Below are 27,680 nucleotides of genomic sequence, written 5' to 3'. Positions count from 1 at the left end.
CTGGCTTTGTCCTAAATGTTATGCAGCAAGAGAGAAGGGCAGTGCATCCTTCCTTGTATGAAGTCATGAGAAGTCAATATAAGAGTTCTTAAATTCCTGTTTCCCTGCAAGTCCTCCTCCAGTAGTGATTATTCTTTTTTTTTTTCCTTAGAGATGAGTCTTTCCTGATGAAAAAAATCTTGTTAAAACTGGCATTATAATATCACACATGCAAACTTTGCATTAAAGCAAATGGACTGGCAATAAACTCCTGTTTCTGTAAAAAATCCTACATTCCTGTGTTGCTAAATCCATCATGTTTCCAAGGCGGTACCTGCTGTTCCAAACAACACATGCTGTTACCAGCTCCATGCTAGACCAGCTGGCACATTCCTGGCCAGGGAGGCTGGCAGGGCAGGGCAGTGGGAAGCAGGAATGGCTGAGGTAAAGGAAAGTGACCTGCAAACATGCTTTTAACCATGCTAACTCCATAAATAACCCCCACTGCCTCCTCAGCTCTGGTCCTGTTACATGAGTTCTAGCACTGGAGCACAATCCCACCTTAAAATATTCATCTTCCCTACACTGTGGTGATATTGGGAATGATCTCTTACTAATCATGCACAGGATGGAGCCTCTTGGACTGAAATGCCTTCCTGTGCTGCTGAGTATGCAGGGAAGCTAAGACACACTGAAACTAAACCCAGATTTTCCAAGTCCCACTTATAGTTCCCAAAAAAATAAGAAGCATATTTGCTCCAAACAGTAAATGCCTGGCAGGATCTCATTAATGCCATTAGTCCCTTATTTCCCAAGACTCAATTCAGTGCCATGTCACATGCAGCAAAGCCATGTGACAGAACAGAATCCTCTGCAGCAGAAAGCCACTATTCTTGGATATTGGCAGTGGGATAAATACACACACATACACACAAATGTGTGTATATATATCTATACGTACATACATATATATATATACACATATATATTTATTTCATATATATACATATATATTATTTCTATAAATATATATTTCATATATTCTATATAATACATATATTATATTTATGTATATATTAATTTATAAATATAAAAAAATATATCTTTTGCTTCCCACTTCATAGTGGCTAAAGCAAGGCTATTTTACTCTACAGTCAACACTGATACTGTGTACAAAATGTGGCATGCACAGGAAGATGCTGGGCCATGATTTATAGGTGCCTCTTCATGCAAACAGTATACTATATAACCTAGCAGCAAAATGAACTACAGGGTATTATCAGTTCTGTGGGAGATTCTGGATTAATTTCATTCCAGATGGCTGCAAGATTAATATATTGCCAAAATTGCTGCTTGTCCTTTCTTGGTGGTAACAGCTTATCTGCATTCCATTCACTCTAAAGCAGCACTAATAACCTCAGTAGGGGGAATTGTCCTGTGGAAGCACCATGGCAAAGCAAAGCTCCCATGGGTGCTGTAACACTGTGGGCAATGTGGAGTTTAGACTTACTGGGAAGTCCAGGACCTATAAGAAAGTTGATTCTAACACAGAGATTCCTCCTTCTCTGAGTTTCCTCTCAATTTCTGGTTGTAGAATAAATGTGTGGCACTTTGCAAAATACAAGTACACAAAATGGAAGTGAGACAGGTGGTCCTGAGTCAGGATCGTGTTTTGGTTTGAAGCTTTCTGTAATGCTGCTTTTACTTCTCCCCAGTTCAGATTTAGAAAAGCCAATGGCAGGGGTTTGGAAAACATGTTGGGTTTTGAGTGAATTTGATGCTGTTTAACAGGTTTGCCTAAGGAATGGGGAAATATTCTGTATTCACTCCAGTCAGAAAGAACCATGCAAAATTATGTAAAATCTTGTTCTGTTACAGAGTCACAAACTCAGGCTGTTCATTTCAGCTATGAATGTCTCCATTCAGTTGCTAAAATGGCTCTGTTGTGTATTATCAACTCTGCAGTGCATGAATCATTTATCATGGATTCCTCTGTGGTCTGAATTTCTGTTGGACACTGTCCCTTGTACCCTACTTTTTCAATGCTGCCTAGAGCTATTTGTGCTAATTTGGACTTTTATCTTCCTCCTGCCACACTTATTCTTTCAGAACTTGTTTTGAACAGCTTTCCAGAAGGAGCCCTGCAGAGATGTGACCCTTTTGATATGTCTGTCTAATATTGACCATCTCCCTCATATTTCACCTCCTATTGATGCCTCTGCTAAACCAAGAATGGCTAAATGGATAAATAATTCATCAGAACTAAAGGAGTGTAGGACATCATGGGAAATAATAGTTTGCATTCAAAGTTCAAGAGAACTGCTCATTAGTTGAGTTATTCTTTGCAGGTCTTATATTTTATTACAAAAGGAACTGATTTTAACCTGTGGATATCTGGCTTAGGGACTGAGGTCTGCAGGCAGGAGTGACACCATCCATCATGGTATTATAGTGATGTTTCTTCTCTTTTACTTAGATTCAGGCATCAGGTTTGCACTAGAACAGCTTTCATAAGGAATTTCCCAGCTCTTTTCATGGTTCATCCCCAGAACCACACCTCCACTCACACTGGCCAGTCCTGAGTCTCACAGCACTGCAGGATTCCTTCTGTGAAGCCTCTCCCTGGAGTTCTGACCTCCAGGTCTGAGCCACACTGCAATGGTTGGAAAGTTCTCTAAAGGAAAATGACTGCTCCAGGAAAATAAGGATTAAATAACAAAAATCTGGTCAGCTCAGCTCATAGAAACTGTCTGCCCAGAAGCTGCACATTCCATTGAAAGATGAAATATTCACTGCTTTCCTCAGTGACTTCCTCATACTCAACTGGTCATTAAAGTTTCTATTTGGGAACTTTGACACTTGCTCATACAATTGTGAGATTTTTGTTTTTGTAATAGTGTCCAAAATTCTTTTAAAGACCTTGTGTCTAAGCAGAATAGGAGAAGGCCAGTCTAGCAGTCTGTCCCTTTTACTCCTGGAGACTGGGCTCAGCAGATCCAAGTCTGAGCAAAGTCTCTTTGTTCAGAAAAGCAGAAGGCCGGTTAAATGGGTCCTTTTCCTTGTGGCAGCACCCCTCTTCCTCAGTATTGCCCACTGCTTCCATTCATTACAGACTTTCAACATGACATCACACATTATCCCCTGCAAAATTACTGCACAAGGCCCCTTTGCCTGCCTTCAAATCACCAGCTTCTGTTTCTCTGCTGCACAGAGGGTTTTGCAGTCACAATAAGGATGGGATGTTATTGAGCAAACTATTTTTCATGGGCTTCCAGAATTCCTTTGAAATTATTTAGTTTGACCTGGCAGATGTTTCAGGAGTTGTAGGACTGCAAATTTACCAGCAGGATTGTTTCTTGTTTGGGGATCTGGTAGGGCTGTTACTGGCTGTTGTCACATAAAATGTTATCAGGTTAGTCAGTATTGAATGGTTGCCATGCAGTCATCACTTCCTAGTGTTGTTGAGTCCTCTTAAAATCAGAATGAAGCAAAACAATTTTTTTAATGTCTTTCCTGGCTTTTTTTTTACTACATGATCACAGCATTCATGAGGCCTGGGGAAGAAATGCAGAATTCCTTTAGGCAGGGCTCAATGAAGTGCCTGTCTGAAGTGGTTTTGCAGTGCTGTGGATGATGTTCAGGTGATGTCTGATGCATTGTGCCTCTCCAGCAATAGGACTGCTCTCACAGGGGGAATGAGGGTGGGAAAGCAGGGAATTACTTACTGCAATGATGATGCATTTGGATTTGGAACCATTGCCATGCCATTATCTGGATGTCTTTGGGTAAATTCAGGATTTGACATCCATCAAGATGCCTGACAACACCAAGCCTGAGTTTGTGAAATGTCTCATAGGATAGAGGCATAAATCTGAGTTATCTACATAACAGGGATATTGAGTTATGCTGCACAGGAGAAGCCATAAACATAGCAGCATTGGAAAGCATTTCTGAGAAGACAGACCTGAAATACAGCTCATTAATAAAAACAGTGTTCCTGTAATGCATAGTTCTAACTTTTAGCAGAAGGAAAGGAATGATTTTAGGATTTCCCTTCAGGACACAGATTTATGTGACTCCTAGGGACATGCAGTTCCTTGTGTAGAAGATAAACAGAACTTTAGCAGATCTCATCTACTGCTGAAATTCAAAGAGCTGTAAGCATAAGTAAGCTTAGCTGAAACTGATCATTCTGGCCTTAGCTTGTTACCTGTGATAATTAGAAACAACCCAGGATGTCAAGTTCATTAAACCTGATTGTTTGTCTTGTTACTACAGCAATTCTTCTGTATATCACTTCTATACAGTGATGCCATCTGGAAACTGATGGCATCTCACCAGCACAAAATGGATCTGACAAGAGGGAATCAAGACTATCAGTGTGTCTTTTTTTTTTTGAGTTGTGTTGCTGTTGTGACTTGAATAAAACATTTGTTGGCATTTAATGCAAAATACCCAAGATTCTGTACTGGAACATAAAGCTCACATTTTCATAATTATACTGAGATGCTCTTTCCATTCATCAGAGAAAGCATGTATTACTCTGGAGAAAACTGCTTCCAATAGATTAAAATACACTTGAGGCTCTCATCAGGGTGTTTCAAGCCATTCTGTCTTTAGGACTTTCTGGCTTTTTGTTAAAAATCTTGGAGTGGACTGAAGTAAATCACGATGTGAAAGAGCCCTGGGTTGCAGCCTGTTCTATGAAAAAACCTGAACAAGTATTTTCTCAAAACATTGGTGTTCTGGATGTGTACTTGATTTATTTTTATTTAAAACCTGTGATGCATTACCTTGCTTTTCACATAACATGAAAATTATTTAATGGAGGGGAAAATGCTGTGATCATACATTGATGAGGCTGCTGCCAGCATTGTTAGAGCACTCACAGGTTGTTACCTCTTTGAAAACAAAACATAATGGGCAGCTCAGACCCCACTGGTCCCTGCTGTATCACCTAGTCTGACTCAGGACTGCTATTTGGCTCCCAAATTCTAAGTACATTGACATCTAGAGCTGTTAACCCTCTGGTTTTCTGGGGAGGATTAGAGATAGGCACAGCAGCATGCCCTGGACACACGTTCAACTGCACCTGGATCAAGGATCCAGTGCGGGGATTAACAACGGGGTACCATGGGGTGACCACAGTAATAATCACCTTTGTTCCTAAAGAAACCTGTGGATAGCTGAGATAAAGGACTAATCCACTTACTGGTTATGCTAAACAAGCAGGAAACAGTGTGGAAACCAATTAATTTAATATGTTATAAAAAGGGAAAAAAACAAGGCTTTGTAAATGGAAAGAGAAAAAGGCTTGTCAGTTAATAATGCTTTCTTTTCTTGCTAAAAGAACAAATGCAACTATGCCAGGATTTTTGCTCACAGGTATCCAGGAACTCAACAATTTGTAAGAATATTATCCTAAAAATAACCCTAATTACTGCAGAACATATAGAATACTTTCTAGAGGCACTGCTTCTTAATTCATCATAGCTAATCACTACCTCGTAGTTAGGACCAAGCCTTTATCCTCTGACTGGATGCCAGCTGCTCATCTGAGGGGGAAAATGCTGCTTAAATTGGGCATGTCCAACCACAGCATTGAGCTTTTGGAGGCTGGACCTAAACTGGCCCCAAAATGAGGAAGGGGCAAACAGAGTTAAAATCCTGTGCTCATAACCATGCTCTGCCCCTTGGCTGATGAGCAGAGAGGTCTCTGCAGGCAGGGGAGAACTGTGGCCTTTGGGGGCTCCCAGAAAGGACAGAACACACCTGGTGCCCTGGCTTTATTCTCACTGACAAACCTTATCCTGCTTCATCACCCAACAAAGCTGAGTCAGAGCAGCCTTTCTGCAGGGCTCTGGGAGTAGTCACAGCAAAACTCCTTTTCATTTCTTAAAGAAACTCTGTATTATTATTATTATTATTATTATTATTATTATTATTATTATTATTATTATTATTATTATTATTATTTTATTATTTTCTTTCTATTCTCTCTGAATTTCTCCTCTATTTTCTCTTTCACTTAGAGCTTTCCTTACTGAGACAATCTGTGATTGAAGACAAGGGAGTGAGAGAAACTTGATGCCTGGAAAACAAAGTCACTCATGATCAGTAGCTGTGATGTACTGTGTGGACTTACAGGAATTATAGGTGCTAGATAATATACTGGGAACTTCTTTTTTCTATTTCAATAATAAAATGGTTGTGACTTAAAGGGATCACCTTCTCCATGCACAAAGAGATGTTGACATGTAGCCAGGTCAGCATGAAATGTGTGTGCAGTGCCTTGATGGCAATAAACAACTTTATTTCCAAGCAGGGAAGGGTTGTTGTATTTGTGTTGTATTTGGTTTTTTTTTTTTATTTGTTTGGTATGTTTGTATATTTTGTTGTTGCTGATTTAGGGTTTTTTATAGGAAGTTTAGGTTGATTGCTCTATGAAGAAGTTTTACTTGAAAATTAAATAAAACAACTGTGTGTAATTTGGGGTACTAAAGAGGGCAGCATACTTTTGTTAAGCACATTGACTATGAAATAGAGCCTCAAGTCTTGTCTTTACATCCTTATTTCACACATAAAGAGTAGTGGAACTTTCAGAAAAGTAGATATTTTTGTGGATTGACAAGATACTTTTATGAGAAAAAGAATGGGGCAGGACCACTCCCAAAACCAATCAAACATGCAAAGCCAGTAAAGCTGTCACAGCAGAAATGCACTTGCATCACTTAAAGCTGAGTGCTGCAAGAGATTGTATAAAAAAACTAAACTGTGAGTTTATGGTATATTCAAGTTGTAACCTTCTTTCATGAAGTTAAATTTTGTGGATGTTGTAACCTTCTTTCATTAAGTTAAATTTTGTGGATGGACTGCAGCTGCTTTGCTTGAGAGAACAATTGTCACTGATGTGACCACACAGCTCAGATTAGCTCACCTCCCAAAGCTGCAAAATGGCTGAAATAATGCACAAAAGTAACACAGCAAATGCAGCTTTAAACAAGGGTGTCAGTGTTTACAACCAATGCATGAGCAAGTTGGATCGTAAAAAACCCTTAATTAAAGCCAGCTTTGATGTTTGTGTTTATAGGTCATTAGTTTGCTGTATGTTGTGCAGATGCACTCAGCTGTTTGCCAAAAAGTTCTCACTTGCATTATGTGAACTATGATTTTTCCTTGCAACTGCTTTAATTGTAAGTTTTGGCTTTTGAAACTCGTTGCTGGTTTTTCAACTCAAGGCCATTTTCCAGGCTTAACTCCCATTTTTTATGGAGTAAGTCAGCCTCTCTGAGTAGAACTACTTAAGGCAAGTTGAGAAAACTACTCTCCATCATCTCTGCTTTTTGGCTGAGCTCCAGATGAGTACCCCTCTACCAAGAGTGAAGGCTGGATGGAAGCATAAAATCATTCATAAAAAGAACACTTGTCACTGCCAGGAAAGGACAAGAATGAGCTGTGCTTGCTAGTGAGAAGGAAAAAGTGAAACTTTTTAAATGCTTTTATTGAAATTTAAATCTTTGGTACTGCCCATAGGATAAACTTGTGTGCCTGGCATGAGATAATTTTTGTGCTTCAGATCAGGCAGAATAAAACCCATGCCTTAACATAATGACAGGATGTGAGAACAGTAGGGGATGAGAGGAATTCAAAGGGAAGAACTAAATGTTCTTTTGCTTTGAGTTTGACCTGGCACCATCACTTCTGCTTCCTAATGGAGGAAAATCAAGCAGCTTCTCAGAAATCAATCAACTCTTGAGGAGCAGAACTGGAAAAGGAGCCTGTATCACCTGGACCCTGGCTATGAATTCCTTGTAACAGCTTGGCACCATCAGAACCAGAGGCTGCAGAATGACACTCAGATTAGCAGGGCTGATAATCGGTGCTCCTGCCAATGCTGTTGAGTCCTGCAGTTGTTTTTTCAAATGTAGGACATATAAAACAGCCATTGGTGTCCACAGGATCTAATAATAAAAGTGAAGAACACAGTTATGAGAATAAAAAGCAGAAACTAGTGTTAGAGTGGAAGAGTGTTGCTGTGGGAAATAAATATTTCTGGTTAAAGGGGTGAATGCAATGAGTGATACTTAACAGGTAGATCCATAAGGAAGCAATATTTAAATGTCAGCATGATAATAACTGTGTGGAATCATGATACATGACAATTGATGTAATGTTTCAAATAAGATAAAAGAGAAAAATGCTTTGAAGTGTAGCTATTATTTGAAGTACTTTTAAAGTGATCATATTATGATCCATCAAAGAAAGATCAGTATAAAGGAGCATGGTAAAAGTTATACTTGAAACACACTTCTGGATTATTCAGCTCAGTGATTCATGCCATATTATGCTGTGCTTGAAGCATGGCTGGGGAATCTGTGACTAATACACCAAATGGACTCAGTCTGGGGAGATAAATATCTGTAGGGATGAAGTGAGTGTCAGGTAGTGAACTTGCCATGGCTCTCTGGGAGAGATCTTGGAGCTGTTTGCTGCCAGCTGAACTCAGGGCAGTGCTGCTCCATGGCTCAACCACCACCCTTTGGATCCTGTTTGCCCACTAAAATAAATCTGTGTGTTGAGCACTGGAGCAATGGACAGTTTGGGGATGGGGGATGTTTTCTCTCTGTGTTCAGGAGCATATTTGGCAAGAAAGCAGCATGGCACATGCAATATACTGTGGAAAACTATGGAAGCAGTTAAGACATTTTTAGTGGTGGAATCCTGTGCTTTTAGTGGGATCCTGTAATTACAGCAGAGATGGAATTGTTTCAGGCTGTTTGGATGCTACTTTATAGGCCAATGAACTGTGAAAATGTGAAATGGGGAAGAGGCAGTTTAGTTTGTGCTTATGTGTGCTTTAGCTTGTGTCTGCATGCTCAAAAAGCAGGGATTTGAGTTACTGAGTCTCTCATCTTTTATCTTGTGGGCATACAAGGAAAAGTTGAGTCTATTTTCCTGTTTTTGCAGGCATTTGTGAGAGAAAAGTGGCTGTTCAGTTCATCAACAGCCTCCTCAAATTAACAGGAATTGATAGGCACATACTGCTTATGACTCTGAAATTCTCTCAAATGATGTTTGTTTGTGCACACAAGGGATTTTCAGCTTTATAAGCAGATACAACCTTGTGTGTGTAACATCTCTCTTTAATGGAAAAAATATGTAAATGTGCTTTTTTCTAAATCCTTGTTGTTAGTTTCTAATATGAGCAGGGCTACTCTGGGGAAAACTGAGCAACTGCAATCCTTATAAGAACTTTGCTGATTTGGCTTTAAGCAGGGGCTCAGTGCATTAAGGAGTGCTGGTGGCTGTTGCCTAGCAAAGATACAATTGCAGGCTTGATGGTATTACCAGGCAGGTGGGGTGCATTTCTTGGCTAAGGTCATGTAAATCTTTAATGTGCTTCTGGTGCATTTTGGCAATATCTGTGTCTTAGCTCTCTAGAAGTCTTTATTTTAAGCTTCCCAATGTAAAGGATAAAAAAATTTCAGTGTTTCCCCAAAACCTCTGAGAGTTCCAGACCAAGAAGTCAATGATGTCTGTAGTCCATAGTGATTAGGGACAGGAAACCTAATGGTCCTTTAGCACTTACCCAGTGTGACTGTCAGATCTGTGCCCGAATTCCAGAGGGATTTTGATGAGGCTGTGAAAAGAGGACTATGTGCACTAGATCTTTTGGGGTCACAAACCTGCTAAGGCCCAAGAGTGACCAAAGCAGGGGCCTGGTGGAGCTCCCTTCAGCCTAGTCTGGGCAGTCTGCAGAGGCACTAAAGGCACAGGGTCCAGTGTAAAGCACACAGAGCTGCTCCAAAGTGGAGCAGCAAAATACAATTGCATGGGTTTGGCACTCTGCACCAGCTGCCCTACTTCTGCTAATCCAATAACAAGACCCAAAATCCTGATTTGCCCATGTCAAATTGTAATGTCCTTCTGCTGTGCTGTGTCCAGAAAAGAAAGCAAAGCTGCTGGGGAGCAGCTCTGTGCCCTTCTCTGGGGTGGAGCTGCTCTTTCTGGGACTGAACTGAGGGGTGGTACCTCCCTTCCCCTGGCCTCTGGCTTCCAGATGTGCCCAGCTAAGCTGGTGGGGGAGAAAGGGCTTTGTCAGTGCCCCTGCTGCCCCCACAGTCTGCTGTATGAACTGAATGGGAAGTGCTGAGAAATTTGAGTGTGTTTGACTCTTTGCTGACTGGAGGGAATCCAAAAAATTCATGTTTCACAACCAAATAGGAGAGCAGAGAGATCCCCACTTCTAAGAGTGAACTCTAAATATTGTACCTGCAGTGGGTTTTAGACATTTCAATGCTAATGGCAATTTGCAATGATGTCTTGCTTTTCATCACTATTGCATCCTAGTAGGAGCGGGCAAAACCTGTGCACTGGTATCGTCCAGCTCTGGGTTTTGAAGCTGGATTATGTAACTGTGGAACACTTTTTCTTTTTTCCAATCTTTCTGATAATAAAACAAGCAGGAACCAAAATTACCTGCTGTGGTGGAGAAGGCAGACCCCACAAGTCTGCAGAAAAGGGGGGAATAGTTATTTTGTGGGAGAAGAGCTCCAACAGCATCTCTGTCCTTTGTGATAGCTTGGAGAGCTCCCTTGTCAGTTCAAATCTCTCTCTGCTGGTGAGGATCAGTTACATTCCTGATGGACAATCCCCAGGATATTCCAAGGCTTTACAATTTAGTCTTAGGGGCCAGGGGCCATCTTTGTTCTGTCTGTCCTCATCCACTGTGGAGCATCTTGTTTGCCAGCTGTTCCTATAACCTCATCAGTGATTGCAGGCTTGGACCCTGCTTAATTGGCTTCTATTTAGAGAAAAATCTGCATAACTGATGAAGTTCCATTAAAGTAAGAGAGCCTTAGCACATATTGCTGTGCTGGAAAGTGATAGACACTGGAACAGTGTCAGCTGCTTTGCTGAGCTACAGCTTTAACACAACCATTTCTGCATCTCTCCATTGCTGTATTCCACCTTACTGGCAGGGTTAAAGTGAGAGGTGGAGGGAGAGAGGAGAAACAGCTCAGCTCTAAATGTTACCAGCTCTTTTCCTAAACTACTCTTATTCATTAAAAGCTAATGATGTTCCACTAATAAAATCTGATCCTTGCTTACATAAATTTATTCTGACACAACCTTTAATAAACTGGAAGGGGAAAGTGCCAAAAAAACCTCAGTTGTGCACATCTCTGGTGTACAATACTGATACACTTTGACACCTGCACATTTTAGTTTCCATCAAAGGTCACTTTAAACTGGGAGGGAAAAGGAGTTTAGCATAAAGTCAGCAAATTCACTTTAGGTTTGGGTGGTTTGGGTTTGTTGGGTTTTTTCTTTTTCTTTTCTTTCTTTCTTTTTTTTTTTTTTTTTTTTTTTTTGCAACCGAAGTTCCACTTAATTTATGAAAACTTTAAAGAAAAGCAAACCAAAACACCAAAAAGTTCTGTTGTGTGCTTCAGACTTGCGTGCTTCAGACAAAGTAAAAGGAGCAGATCATTAAGGAAAGACTTTTCTGCAGAGAAGAAGCATGAGGGGTTTGCCATACCCCACCTGACCCCAGAACTGTCACTACTTGGGAACTGCTGATATTCTGTAAGGTGTTGATCTTTATTGATAAGGCTTTGTGACATAACCCTGAATAATGTATTAGGGCAGATGACTTTAACTTCTCTCACCAAGGGAAGAAAATAATTTTGGAAAGAAATTGAGACAATAGGAGACTGTATATATGTAAAATGCTATCTAAACATAATTTTTAAAAATTGCAAAGCTCTGATTCATAGTTTTAACAGGATTACAGCCTTTAAGAGTTCAAGAAAAAGTCCTGATCCTGGGAGAGTTTCTAGAAGTCTTGGCATCACAAAGCACTGTTCTGGTTAGCAGGAAGAACAGCTAAGACTGCCCCTCTCAAGACCAGGACAAGCTCCATATCCATACTCACTTTAAGCCTTCAGAACTTTTTTGGTTTTTTCCCCTAAGTCTTAATGGTTAATCAGAAGTGCTACACCCAATTGATAAACATGATTTTCCTTAAGCAAAATAAATGTCATGTTCAGGAAAGAAGTTGGATTGAATTTTCCTCTCAGGTTACCCAGGAAGATATCAAGGGCAAATTTATTTTGTCAGCTCCCTGTGTACTTATCTCTGGAAGAGATGAGAGAAATCTCTTGTGGGATGAACTATTTTACTGTTGCTTCTCAGATTGTATCTCTAATCCCAAAGTATTTAACTCCACACCTTGTAGTCTCTGTTACAGTTTTAAATCAGGGACTTGTGATAAAAAGAAGAGTTACTGGGGTCAAAGACAGGACTATAGATATTTTTCCACTTCCAGCGACTGGAGACAGCAAATCCAAATTTCTTTTTCTGAACACAATCTACTTTGAGCTTCTCCTCCAGCACTGCCATCTCGTCTGATGTCTGTGTCCTGGAGCCTCCTTGCTGCCTCAGGAGGGGCTGTGAATTTCCAATTTCCCTCCTCAGGCCTCCCTAGGACACTTTGGAGAACTCTGCTTCTCTCTGTGCCATAAATCTCTGCAGCTCCCAAGGCAATAGGATGAGGCAGCAGCTCTTGGCCTGGCACTGCCTTCCCTGCAGCCAGGCCTGTGACAGAATATTGCTTCCCTGGGCTGGCAGTGGCAGTGGCAATGTCCTGGTGTCCTGCAGGGGTGACAGAGCCCTGTGTGTCACAGCCCGGCTGAGGGGAGCTGTGTCCTGTGTGTCACAGCCCTGTGTGTCACAGCCCGGCTGAGGGGAGTTGTGTCCTGTGTGTCACAGCCCTGTGTGTCACAGCCTGGCTGAGGGGAGTTGTGTCCTGTGTGTCACAGCCCTGTGTGTCACAGCCTGGCTGAGGGGAGCTGTGTCCTGTGTGTCACAGCCCTGTGTGTCACAGCCCGGCTGAGGGGAGCTGTGCCCTGTGTGTCACAGCCTGGCTGAGGGGAGCTGTGTCCTGGTGAGGTGACAGCCCTGTGGGTCATAGCCCTGTGTGTCACAGCCCGGCTGAGGGGAGCTGTGCCCTGTGTGTCACAGCCCGGCTGAGGGGAGCTGTGTCCTGGTGAGGTGACAGCCCTGTGGGTCACAGCCCTGTGTGTCACAGCCCGGCTGAGGGGAGCTGTGCCCTGTGTGTCACAGCCTGGCTGAGGGGAGCTGTGTCCTGGGTTCAGGCAGCAGCTCCCTGCTCTCACTGGGGCACTGTGCCCAGTGTGGGCACCTTGGGGAGCAGCTCTGCCCATCCTGCTCCAACTCTGCTGCCTGAAATCAGCTTCAATCACACTTAAAAGACAGCAACGCCCAGCTCTGGGTGCGTTTTCACCTTTGATATATCACAATTCATAATGCTCCAAGCCCTGCCTTGGTTTGTGCTTGGTCTCAGCTCCACAGAGATGCCAAATGCTGCCTTGTCAAATTAATTGGGGTTTGGGAAGGAGAGGCACTCTGAATTTAGTGCTGCTTCTCTCTGATCGAGTCTGAGAGGTGGAGACTGCTCTGTGTTTCCCTGCCCCATGACCTGATGGAGTCAGCCACTCCCTGCACATCCTGATGAAAAGCTTTTTGAGATGGGTGTTCATCCTGCTCCTCACATTCACCCTGGTTTCTTCAGCAAACCATTAAGTTGGTGACCTCAGCCATCTCTCTGTTTTTAATGGGCTGTTAGGTTCAGGTTTGAAGTCTATAAGGAGAGTGATTTACCATTTTTACCCTATCATTTAGGCAGTTTGTCTTTTCAGTGTGGTCTGATTGTGCTCGCTATTAGTTTCTCGCCTGAACTCCTGCTTTATTGCTACCCAGTAAAAAAAAAACAAAATAAAAAAATATAAAAAGTGAGTTCAAGGGAATGGGAATGTTGACTTCTGTGGAAATAGGAGTTCAACCCTCAATATTTGATTTTGTGCATTGATGAAAAATTCCTAGTTCTCTTTTGGGAATAGGAGGCTTGCAAAAGTGGAATGCAGACCCACTGATGCTTCAGAGCTGCCATGTGTGCACACAGCTTCTAAAGTGCTGGACCCAATTTGGGGAAATGGAATTCTCCAGCTAACATTACATTTCAGTCTTGCTATCATTTTTGTTTCATGTCTTTATGTTTCTTAGGAACTCATATTATAACCCTGCATTGTGCTGGTATAGAATGTAAGAAAATGCAGTGCAGAAGGCAATCTCACCCCTGAGGAGCTGCAGCTGTACTGATCACCAAAGATTAGGAACAGGCCTGCCCTTAAAGGCCACAGCTGTGTCCAGTGAGGATGAGTGCTATAAAAGACTGGGGTGGCTGGGTGAGGAGGGAGCTGGAGTTTGTTGGCTGTGCTGTGAATAAGGAGTCAGTGCTGTGAGGAGATGCCCATGAGAAATCACCAGAAAGGGTATGGAGCTTTGCAATGACAACAGTGCATGTTGAAGGAAGTGGATTGCTCTTTCCTATGGCAGTTTAGCTATGAGATCAATATTTGTGCCTTTCATGTTTAAACACCTAATGATTTCCTATTTCTCTTTGGCTGCTTCAGGAAAAGACCATATGATTTTTAGTAAATCATGCTTTTTGAATCAAAATAATACATCACATAGCTGCTTTATTTTTTGCCTAACCTGAGTCAGAATGCATTCTAGTTTTCTTCAGCATCTAAGAAATATTGTAATTAACTTATGCTAAGATGTTGAACAGTGTTTTTTAGACTATGACCTGGGGATCATGCTGTATAGCTACTATACATATTATACTGTATATGAGTATTTAGCACATGGAGACATTCGGATATGCTTTGAAAGCCTCTCCATGACAGAAGAACCTGACCCTGAGGACTGGCTTATGGGCAGCTTTGTGGCCTATCACTGCAGACAGACCCAGCAATGACTGTAAATGTAAAAACTGTTCAGTTGCTTACACAGCACTGGAGAAATGTGGCAGCTCTGATGTTTTCTCTGTAAGTCCCCTCGAACACACATCAATGATGATCTGTGCAGGCTGTTTGATTTCCTCCTAGTGCACTGTAGCAGCATCAGTGGCTGCACAGTGTGGTTGATCTTGCAGACGTGACAGACAGCAAAGGAACTTTTGCTTTTTGTCCTGTTAGGAAACAAACAGCAGCAACCTGACCCTGTGACCCTCTGGAATTGCCAGCCCATTGCTCAGTGGGTATGACCTTGGATTTGCATTACATGGGCCCTTCTTGATACCTTCTAACTGGCTGTTTGCAGTGACGTTGCAGCAAAGTAAATTGTCTCAGACAACGCAACTGTGTTCATTTGCTCTGGCTTCACACACAGCCTAGAAAATGGTTGCTGATTGATTAACTTCTCAAAGTTATTCATATGCATCTGAGGGATCTTACAGGTGTTTGAGAAAAAAACTATATGCTTTCCCCATAAATAAATTAAAAAACTATATATATGTATTTATCCTTATCTCCCCATATATACAATATATATATTTTTTTTCAGCAGAAAGCTTATATGATATACATACTTGAAACTACTGCAGAAGGATGAAACTAAAATGAATGGTATTGTTTAAAAGTGTCAGTACAATACATGGGTTCCTGCTGCTCTTAATTTTCCAGTTTAATTTTCTGGAAGATTTAAAGCAAGTTAGTGGAAGGCTTCACTTTTGAGAAATTGATATGATTTGTCATCTGTTTATATACATGCTCTTCCTGTAGTTTATGGACTCCTTTCATTTCACGTGGAGCAGACTAAAATGCTTGTAGGGCCTTGACTTCATCTCAGCTGGTTCTCTGCTTCAGCAAATTGAATTCTTACCTCCTCTCTGACACTCTGAGATAAAGATATCTGCAGAGTTTCATCGAGTGGTTTAATCCTTCATGAGCAGCAAAAGTCTGGCTAATTTCAGCCTTGACACCACTTGCTGCTTGACTCCAGTGCAAGGCAACTGAAACTCAACTCTTGTTGCATTCTGGGAGAAAATGAGATGTAAAAGGAGCTATGAAAATGAAAAATCTTCTGGTAGAGTGGAGGATGTGAGCTTAATACTTAAAGTAGGTAATAATGCTATCTTGTGGAGCTCTTATCGAGATCCTGTGAGGAGGAATTGATCAGGAAGCCAATAATCTGCATTAGAGTAACAGAGGAGCCATGGCTCTGTGGTAACTGCTCCTTTAGTGCCATGGCTGCAGCAAATAAGCTGCTGGAGTCATGACTGGAGCTGGGTTTTGAAGAATTACTGACAGGCTTTGTAAGCCATATCTAAGTGATGGAGTCCAGTTGTCTCATTGAAGCAGGACTTTAACAGCCCAGCCACTCTGAGCTTGGCATGTTGAGTGTGTGCTGAAGATAAGTTGGTAAATAATTAGAGTAATACATGGCACAAACAAATGTATTTAGAAATGGCAAAGAATAGAGAGTAGAAAGGGTAATGTCTGCTATTTGTATGGACAGACATTTCAAAGCCCCTTTATCACTTAGGAAAGAATTTTGCTGCTTGATAGACTTGCTTACAAATCAATAAAGTAATACTGAATACCAGCAGTAAAGCAGGTGCAAGTAAATCCTCCAGAGGAAAGTTTGAATTCTCCATGTTCTCAAGAGCCTGTGCACCCTCTGACTCCCACCAGTTTTCAATGGAGCAAAGATTGCCCTGCACACTCACAGAGACCTTCCCTTTGCTCAGCTGTGCTTGGCTGAGGCATCCCTCAGGAGTCCCAGAGCCTCCCACATTTATCCCTTGGCAGGGTTAATCTGCCTTTGATAGATGGTCCAAGGGGAAGTACATATTAAAAATTATTTTCTTTTGAACTTGATATAACTTGTTGACTTAGAAAAGAACCTGTCTTTTCCATGTATGCTGCAAGTATGAGAAGGGAGCAAAAAATTTTTTATCTTTCAGTTTTTTAAATGACCAAAGACTTTTCTAGTTTTAAGAAACCTGAGCCTGTACTCTTGAGCCTCATTAAACCTCCCTGTCTATTCAGAGCCCTTCTCAAAGCTATTTGTTAGCAGGAACCTCATTCATCCTTCCATTTGAAGCACAATATTCCTTTTCACTTGGTTAAATGAGGATTTTCAACAGCTGCTGAGGGATATGTAGCTTGATTTAATCTGATGCTTAATGATGGACACAATACTAAAATTAACAGCATCTCTGCCACAGGACTTTTGAATCCATTCTTGCTGCCATCAGTTCAAGTCCTCCTTCTATTAATAATGGAGTGAAAAGTAGCAATGATGGCAGGAGTCAAGGTGCTGTTTAATAAGTCATCTGGCTGCAGAGCTGAAATTCAGGCTTCAGTGTCCTCTGAGTTTATGAAGCACAGAAAGTCTCTAACTCTGAGTGAATAGAGCCCTAAGCCTTTACATGTTAAACACATTAAATGTTTCCAGTTAATTTCATCTGACATCAATCAAAGCTCCACTAAAATTACTCTTGGGGAAGGTGGTGGGGAGGGAGAGGAAGTGCAATACTTCTGAGTTGGCTTTCAGTCCTTTACACGAAGTAAAATCACTGAGCACTGCTGGGAAGAAGGAAAGAGCAGTTCCTTCTGAAGGCTGTTACCTGCTCAGCTTTCATTGGAAAAGAGTAGAAGAGCAGGAAATATGCAGGGTTTGACTAGAGTGCAACAAAAGTCTTAAAGACTGCACACAGTTCCTTTTTCACAGATGCCATGGTTTCAGCCCAGCCCCGGGCAGCCCCTCTCTCACTCCCCCATCAGTGGGACCAGGGAGAGAGTGGCCATACAAAAAGCAGAAGTCTTGGCTCTGTGTAAGCCCTGCTCAGTAACAAGGAAAACATCTCTGTATGACCCATCCTGTGGTCAGCACAGTTCCAAAACACAGCCCTGGAACAGCCGCTGGGAACAAAATTAACTCTATCCCAGCTGAACCCAGCACAATGATAATAAGATCACTCACTTGGAAATTAATTGGAGCAATGGTCTGAGTTGCCAAGAGCTGCCCAGTTATTAGTTAGGCAGTGCCTGCAGAAAGAATTCATTCTTATTTGGTGACTTATCCACACTCAAATAAGAGGGAGAAGAAAGAATATTTTAGTGCTTATAAAGAGGAAGAAAGCTGTAAATGACTGTTTGATAGTCTGTTCTGTGGAGCAGTGAAAGAGCCATACATTCAGGTGATATTAAAATGTATTTGAACTATACCATAAAATAGGATGGAAGGTGTGTCAGGGGCTTTTGTTATGAAACTAACACTAAAGGGAGTGATGGAAGTCAGCTGCTCTTAATGAAACTGGGGAAGCCTTCATGAGTTACACCAGCACCCCTACCTGATCACCTACACCCTACAGAGAATTTACCCTGATTTCCAGTAGCGTGTGGAGACACAAGTCTCCTCTCTGGTCACCACTTTGAGTATTCTAATGAATTTCTCAATTCTCTTATGCTACTGGCTGAAAGGTTCCTTGGCATGGGGAAGCCTCCAGTGGCCTCTATTCCCCAGCAAAGCAAACACCTTGTGGTTCATCCCACAGCTCCCTCTCCGTTCTTTTCCCACACAGATGCAGTCAGTCTGTCCCATCTGTCTTAGTTCCCTTCACTTTTAAGTCAGAGGGCCTGCTCAGGATTGGGATGGAATGCCTGGAGAAGAGCATGCATGCACATGGCACCAGAGGCAGAAAAGGAGTGGAGAGCCTGCTCTCTGCCTCATTAAGTGCCTCTTGTTCTCTTCCACAGCCACATCACTGTGTTCCATTCTTCTCTGCAGGTGCCCTTCCCACCTGACTGTGCCTAAATTTGCTCTGTTTGCTGCCTTCACTGTGGCTGGCAGCCATCATGTCTTGGTGGTGCCCCATAGGTCATTTTTAACTGTTAATTGAAGCATATAATTCTATTATGACTATTCCTGCATTCCCTCAGTTTTTTAGCCCTCCAATTAAAATTGCTTAACAACTTTAATCAAACTCAACCAAGCTCTTAACTGAAGCAGGAAATGCTGAGGACATCTCATTGCATTTTGATTTAGGATATTGTAATGGGAAGTAGGAGGTACAGATGCTATTGAAGAGCATGAATAAGCCCTGAGAGACTTGGCAGAACACTAACACGAGAAGGAAAGAGTTGAATGCACAATTCTATAATCCACATCTTGCCAAAAGCAATGGCCACATGCCACAGACCTTCATGTGCAGCCAAACACTATCAGCTGCACTAACTGCTGTGACTAATCCTATTTACTGTCATAATTGACCCTAAAAAAAAAAAGCCTAAAAAAGGTGGGAGCTTCAAATTACCTCGACATCTTGTCCTGTATCTTGCCTTTCAAATGGAGCTGTGTAGCCAAGTGATTAAGTTTTTGCAAGATATACTCTGGATAATTGTTTTTAAAGGGAGTTAGTGCCCAGGAATTCTAGAGAAAACATCAGCTCACTTATCAGTGCTGAGAAAAGTGCATCCCTCTGCAGAAGCAGGTAACATATAAGCAGAAACAACTAAAATCTGCTCAGGAGCTGTGAAGACTAAGCAAAACAAACCACTTTGTGACAAAATTGCTGATACTTGTAAACCAAAGTCACCTGAGTCAGCTCATAAATATTTCAGAAGCAGGAAACTCAGGCAGTTAAACTGGGGATGTAATGGTAGGCATATTTAAAACAAGCAAACAAATCCAATCAGATTACTCAGCTCTAAGCCACAAAGTATCCGTGTTTGCTGTGGGAATTAGAGAGTCTTGAGCAGCAATTAACAACCATAGAGGTGATTATGGGTTTTTTATCTCACAAATCCTTAGGAAGGGAGACTATCTGGTTTCACATTGTCCAGCTGGTGGTTCAAAGCTATGGGGAGATTTAGGCTGTCTATAAAAAAGTTTAATGTGCCTTTAATATAAAGAGCTTGTCATGGTTTTGTTTGGGATAGAGTTACTTTTTATTCCTAGTAGCCAATAGAGTGCTGTGTGATGCTAGGGCTTCCAGAAACTCCCAAAGGATCAGGAATTTGAGTTGTTAAATCTTGTGATCCTATTAAATTTAGGAAGTTTATCTTCTTTTTTTGTTGTTGTTTTAAATTATCACTGGATATCATTTCCCATATATGCAGTTTCACATTACTGTCTCCATTCAGTTCTGGAATGGCATTTGAAGATCCTTGAAGGCAGGAGAAGGCATTACCAGAAATCTGATGGAGGAAGCACCTTGGTGGTGTTGATGTAGGGGCAGTCAGAGAGTCCAACAGCAGAATTAAAGCCAAAGGGCTGGAGGAAAGGTAAAACCCCTTGGCTGTGGCTGACACAGATGAGCTGTAGTGGCTCTGCAGGGGCTGGAGCTCCCTGATCACCCTCTTGTCAGTGCCTGGGTTCAAGCTGTTCTCCAAGTGGGCACAGGCATCCAAGGCACTGGATTCCTTTGATTTACAGCAGAAAAGAAGTCTTTAAATTGTGAGCAGATATCACATATGGGTGATGCCTTAAAATGCCAAGAGTTAAATCTTGTCTCTTCACAGCACAAACAAGACACAACAATCTTTTTTTTGTGCCCTTATCTTCGGATCACGTTTACAGCAAAGGAAGCTCAGGTGGCAAGAAAGGCAGAGCTTGCTCATGTTTTAATAAGGATTGTGTATTTTCAGGGCAAGTGTGTATTTTCAGAGGTGCCCCAGCCTGACCATCCTGATGGCTCTTTTGTGTCCTGCCAGCTTTCAGTCTCCCCTCCCCCAGTTCACATCTTGATAAATGAATTTATTCTCATTGCTCAAATTCATAACGTGTTTGTTTTGTATACTGGGCCATAGTCCTTCTGTGCTGGTCTGCTGTTCTGGCTCATCTCATTTAAATTGCATTCCAGCTCAGCTTATTCAAAGGGAAAATGAATTCTGACAACTGGCATATCTGCTTCATTATTTTGATTGGCATAAATCGAAAATTTATGGTCTGAATGTTAGCAAAACTATTTGACTTGGAAACTATCTTACCTTATTATCCTTTTAACAGCAAATAAGCATTCTAAGTGAAAATTTTAATAATTGCCTTTATTTCCTCTTTAGCACTAGTCTTTTTCTCTGTTCAAAATGGTGCTAAATAATGTTTGTGCAGCCTGTGAGTGAAACTTATAAGAAATTTCTGTGCTTACCAATTTGTCTCTTAATAGAATGCAGAAAACATGTAAACAGGCAGGGTTTCTGTTAATAAATGGAGTATGCATTTGAAAATTAAACCATAGGGGGGAAAATTGGTAATGTAGGACTAGAAAAAGAGATGAAGGGAGCTGCTTTTGAGGAGGTGGGAGTTTTTGTAAGTATTCTAGAAAGTTGTGTGGAAGAAGGGAAGGTATTTTTAGCACCTTCCTTTGTATTTGTTCTTAGATTTGTGTTTGGCCCTGGTGGTTTTGAAGAAGCACCAGGAACTGAGTCCATTTGCTGTACAACTGTGTGCACTAAAACTGTAAATCAGAGTTAAAGCTGTGATGCCTTTGTTCTGTACCAACATTTCTCCTCATAACGGCGAAAGACATCTAGTTACACAAAACAAGAACAGCTTCCACTAAGAATATTTTGCTTTTGTTTTAAAGATGTTTCTTAAAGAAACTGGAAACTTAATGAGATAGAAAAATTCTTCATGTATTATTTAAAATCACTGCCATCATAACAGTTCACAATACCCATCTGTTCTGCAGTATGCAAGTTTTTCTCTGAATGCAAGTAATACAAGCTGCTCTGGCACATTCATTAACCAATTCAGCAAAGAAAATTATGACATTTTCCAGAAATTACCGCTAGTACAAAACCAAGAAGAAAAGAAAAACTTACATCAGGAAAATAATAAAAAATTAATCCTATCAATATGCAAGCATTACACTGGCACCATTTTTTTATTAATTTATACATCTAAAAAATCATTCATGCATGAACAAAGCAACACATGCTCATTCTTATTTTCCAACAGACCAATAGAATGACACTATAAATTACTGGTTTTCTCTCAAGGAGAAAGGATTAATAGTCCTGTGGTAGTGGTGGAAGTATACAGGGAAGATCAGGGTCTTTAATTGATAGCAACCTGCTATTAAATATTTAGATAACTTTAATTGGTGCACTATAAGATTTATATTTAGAAAGGAATAATTTATAGCCTGTCTATGCTTTGCATGTTGACGTTCCTTGAAACTTGTAATGGGATTATTTGAAGGAACCACTACTAGGACACAAATAAAGAACATTTTGTGCCTTAATTCATTGGCTTTTGCACATTCATAAAGCATTGCAGTTCCTGATGAGTCCTGATTTAAACTTGTTTCATACAGATTTAAAGCTCTATCTAGACTAGAATAAATACATTTTAAGATTCCTACAGCAGAAAACCATCTATTTTAAACAGATCTTGAGGTTATGCAGAGGGTCTCCTTGCTCCTCTACTGTATGCTCAATCTCAGGTAGATGTGGGGTCCAGCTGTGAAGTGTTTCTGTGGTGAAAATAATCAGCCTTACATAACAAACTCTCTAAATTCAGTCTCCTCTTCTTACCAAGAAAGAAAGGGTGAGCTAAAGTTTGTTCAGAAGATAAAAGCTTCTGCAGACATTTGTTTACAGGCCTTTTGGCTGGATCTGAATCTTTTATTGGAGAACTGCATCATCAAATTCCTGCCATCCCTCCAGCCTCCTGGGACTGAACACCAAGGCAGTCAGGGAGGGGAGAGACAGAGGCAGGAGCAGTTTGCTGTCTGCAGTGCCAGGAGGGCTTGTAAATACTTGGGGTGGTGGCAAAGGGAGAGAAGGAGACCAAAAACTTCCCTGCCTTTGCATTTAAACAGGACATGGTTGCCAAGGGGTGGGGAATGGTTTCTCAGCAGCTGCAGAACCCTTCAGGGCTTTCTGATCTGGATGCAATTGCCAGCTTCGTGCACTTGGACAGAGAGAAATGAGAAGTGTTTGTTCAGGGCAGAGCTGGAGGTGCCTGGGGACAGCAGGTGCACACAAAGGTGATTGCTTTTTGTGATTCTGCTGGGTGAAAACTGAACACCCAATTAGATAAATAGCAAATAAGGCATGTTTCTAGTTCTCATGCCCTCTATGTCTCACAGTTAAAATATTATTCACATTGATCTCAGAAGTTTTCCTACAGAAATATGAGATGACCCATTCCTGCTTAAATTCACATTCCTGAGACTTTTGAGGATAATCCATGAAATTTCACAAATTTGTTGAAAGCCAATGCAGTCAAATTTTAAATTGAGATTGTGTTCTGTGATTCTACTCTTTGCCCAAAGGGAAGGGCAAGCCTCCATGAAGGCAGGGACTGAGCTTTCCAGGCTAAAGAACTGTAATGCAGGGTTTAGAAGTGAACAGCAGCACTGCAGGTCAGGTGGCACAGCAGCTTCCCTGGGGTTTGCACATAGAAACTCACAATTGAACCAACAATTGAACTTCTTTTCTCTTGCTTCAGGCATAGGCTGTAGTGTAGCCAGACCAGAGGATTCAAGGGTCCCGATCTCAAGGGGTTAATTCACATCTAGAAATATTGGTGCCCTGCCTGGTGAGTCACTGCTGAGGTAAAACCTTAGGCAGGACACTCACTTTTGTTTAAAAGTAGCTCCTGAAAAAGCCTCTGCTGTGCTACTGGACCCTTGACAGATAGAAAAAACAGCTGGTTGTTTTCTCTCTTAAATTATTTTTGTTTTTATTTTCGTGTCTGTAACAGTGGTATCAGCCAAGCATTAAATTATAACCAGTGAACCTTGGTAAACATTCAAGGGACCATGTTCTGCTAAACTTTTCAGGTTTATTAAAGAAGTATCTCTTCCCTTAGAAGTAGATTTTACAAACCTTTAGGGCACTGCAGTTGCAATAAAATTATAGGTATCATTTTCTTTCAAAATTGTTATCGTGTATCTCTAGCTGGGCACTTTGCTGAAATCTCCCAGTGTGTTGTATGGACCCTTCCTTTGGCTCAGAGATTGTTTTGCATCTGGCAGCAGATGTGAATGAAAGACTGTCTGGTAGAATATGAATGAACATGTGAAGAACCCTTGAAAGAATCTGGTATTGATGAATTACAGCAGCAGAAGCAATATGGTCCTGGCTTTGATGCACGAGGTCATGCAGATCTCACTTTATAATTTATAGCAAACACACAGAGAGCAAAATGGCTGCAGGACAGGCATCCTCCCAGGGGAAACTTTTATCTGCACATGCTGCATTTGTGAATCAAAAATATTGTAACTGGGGAGGTGGATAGACAAGGGGTTTGCAGTCTGGTTTAACTGTGCCAGGGACCAACGGGAGGGAAGGAGATTTCTCTGCTCCTCCCTCAGTGATCGTGGTTACCCCACTGCAGTGCCAAAAATTCCAGACATGGCAGTGTTCCAGATGGTATTTAATGGAGTGAAGGATGACAAAGGGGCCGTGGGCACCAGCCTGGCCTCCACCTTGTCTGCTAGCTCAGAGCACACGTGCCACAACTTCCACCGATATTACAAATTACTCCTTCCCACAGAAATAACTTTGCTGGAGGTGATCTTCCCTCATCCCCATGTGTCAGTGTCTCTTTTTGCTGCCACCCAGCACGGAGATGCCATGGGGAAAGGGGGGTGTGGGGCCAGCTGCCATGTCTGGCTGCAATGCTTTATCGTGGGGAAAACCTGCTCAGCTCACACAGCTTGCAGCAAATTAGGATCAAAGTGGTTTAGTGACTTATTAGTGGCACATAATTAACAGGCAATAAATGAACAAATTATTCAGTGTTAGTAATACAAGAGGTAACATTTTGTCTGTGGTTTAATAAATGTGAATTCATCAACACCTTCCTGTAACTAAGCCTGCAGAGCTCCAGCTCCCCTTGCACGGTGCTTGCACAGCAGACATGGGGCTCACAAGCAGCCCCTCTCCTGCAGACTTAGTGATGCCTTAGGATCTTAGCTTTTATACCTTTCAAATCCTGGGCTGCTTTAGGGTATAACTATAAATCCCTTACAGAGTCTTAGTTACTGTCTTCACATTTTGGTCAGATAAAATCATTCCTCTCTAGGCCTGAAACTCAAGGACACCTCACTGCCTCAGGACCCAAAAGGTCTAAACAAAAGTGAATTGGGGAGGAAAGCAAACTGGAGGTAAATTACTTCATTACCTGAAGCTGTAATTGGAGGATTAACCCCTGATATGCAAATAGACCAAACTTATATCTGTCTGAAAAACCTATGATCCTTGTCCATCCTGGGTGTAGCCCCTCTTGGGGGCTTATGACTGTGAGGGTCCTTAACACCAATTCATTAATTCAGCCTCCAATTTGGGCAGTGAGCCTTAATTCTTTCAGCACACACTTTGTGACACAAATTGTCATTTGCTAACAAAGCACATTTTCCTATGCCCTAATTTGCTAAGATTAATATTGCAAGGTTCAACTTTGTGCAAGGCCTTAGTGAGACAAATTTTTCATTAATTTTAGCCAACCATCAAATTATACTGAGCAATTTCATACGCAGCAATGATTTAAATTAAGGCGATAACCTATTCACTGATGCAGACTGAACTGATCTCAGATTTAAAAGGTCAGAGCCTCAACTGGTACAAATTAGTGTAGTTCTTTAGAAAACCACGTAGCTGAAGTCAACAGAGCTGTGCTGGTGTGCCAGACAAGCCCATGGCACGGGGATTGCCCCTGTCTGGGGAACCAGGCTCACTTGGTGTCAGGGACAGGCTGGAATGGCAGCAGGCATCATGGAGGGGTAGGTGGGAGGATCCAGGTCACACCATAGTGATCATGGGCCTGCCAATACCATACTGGTTTGATAAAAGTTGGCAAACAGCCACTGCCTGTCCCCTCGTCAAGTGTTCAGAGTGTTTTCCTGGAGAAAGGTGATTTTAGCCCTCTCCCATTTCCAATTACCAGAGGATAAGCAAGATGTGTGCCTCACTGGGCCAGACCCTGTCACTGTCACCTGCTGGGATGGCAGCTGGTCCCACAAACAGCTGGATTAAACAATTAACAATACACTCGGGTTCAAACAAGCAATTTTGTAATTGGGCAGAAAAGTCTCCATTGGGGCTCTTTGGGATCAGTTATTGGGTTAAAAGGGAAAATAATCCAGGTGTCAGCTCTTAATTGGATAGTTTAGTCTTAAAAGACCTTATAACAAGAGATTGTTGGCCATTTTGTGCCTTCTAATGAAAAGCTGCCAAACTCACAGTAGTGAGACTGTTTCACTGATAAGAAATAATAAACACCTGAGTGTGAACATGAGCTACTGTCTCAAGTGCCTTCAACCCAGAGCTGGGACCCCCACATCAGCCTAACCAAGCTGACACCTGCTAATGCCATGGGCCAGGCATCAATGCCTCAGGTATCAGAATGCAGGTGGGTGTTGATGTAACTCTACCCACAGAAGGACAGATCTGGATCCCAACACCCAGCTTTGGGCTATGTTTGGGTGGATATTAATTAGGCATTTAAATATGGAACTGATCTTTCCAGGAGTTTATACAACAGAGGAAAATTCCCTCCCCCACAGAGTTTTGCCTGTGAAACAATAAAAAATGGAGCCTTGAGAGTGCAAGAGCCCTTCCCCTGTCCCAGGACCTGCTGGGCTCTGCTGGGCTGGCTGCTCCTGGTTTGGCATTGCAAGCAAACCCAGCAGCTCTGGGAGCCTCTCAGCCTGGGGAAAGTTGATTTTTCTTTTTTTATTGATTTGGGGGAATTTGGACTAGGTCTATATCCTGTCACTGAAAATTGACTCAATAAGCTGTTTATTCTCCTTTGTTATTCTACTGGCTTGGCAGGAACATTTTATCAGAGAAGAGCCTGAATTTGAACCCATCTCTCCCATTGGCTTCTTCTGACAAAGTGGCCTCATTAAGTGCACTGAGAGCAGAGAGTCTGTGAACCTTTCTGAAATTACTGCTGACAGATTAATGTTCCTGTAATTACACCAGAATATCTTGGAAACACAAATATTAATTAAGAGTATTGAACGAATTTGGGACAGTCTTCAATAGCATTGAGCAGAAATCCTGTAAAAGTGAAACAAAATATAAGCACTGGAAAAATAATCAGCATTAGTCATAGCAGATAAAGTAATTATTAAAGGGTAAAGTGATTTTTGGCTCAGGATTTATGTCATGGTTATGAGAGCTTTGCTAGTTGAGATCATGTAATATAACATTAATAGTTTTTCTAAATTTATTTTGTCAGGTTTTTAGCAGTGTCAGAAATACATGCTATGTGTTAAGGCATATTTCCAAGTTCTGTGACCCTGCTTCTCCGAGCTGTTCTGTGCATGCACTGAGGCTGAGAGGACAGCAAGTCAGTTAAGTCCATAAATGCACTCCATAAAATTCAAGTGCTTCTACTTATAAAATAGCAGTGATGGTGTCTTTTCTAAGTACTAGAGATATTTGTCCTTTTATATTTTGTCCCATTGTTTGGTTGTTTTTTTTTTTTTTTGGTTGGTTGGTTTTTTTGTTTGTTTGTTTTGTTTTTTGGGTTTTTGGGTTTTTTTTTATTTTTATGCTGGAGAGGATTAGGGGAACTATAGCTGCTGGGTCAGTTCTCTAAATTGTAGAGAGGAGAGTCTCATCTTTAGCCCTTCTTGGCCTCCCCTAATGCTCAAACTGTGCCTCCTTTCCTGCTGGATAACACCCAAAGGCCTCTGGAGCCCTCCTGGCAGGTTAAAGTCACCAGAAAAGCCCCAGGAATGTTCATCCCTGGCTCAGGGATGTGGAGATGAGAACAGTCCTTCAGCTGGCAGCACTGATTGCCTTTGGCCTTTCCCCACTGTCTGTGCAGCAGATTTGTGTGTGCTCCTCTCTGTGCACAGGGGT

This window comes from Molothrus ater, chromosome 16 (assembly GCF_012460135.2).
Source record: "Molothrus ater isolate BHLD 08-10-18 breed brown headed cowbird chromosome 16, BPBGC_Mater_1.1, whole genome shotgun sequence".
Classification (NCBI taxonomy): domain Eukaryota; kingdom Metazoa; phylum Chordata; class Aves; order Passeriformes; family Icteridae; genus Molothrus; species Molothrus ater.
This window is presented reverse-complemented; position numbering follows the sequence as displayed.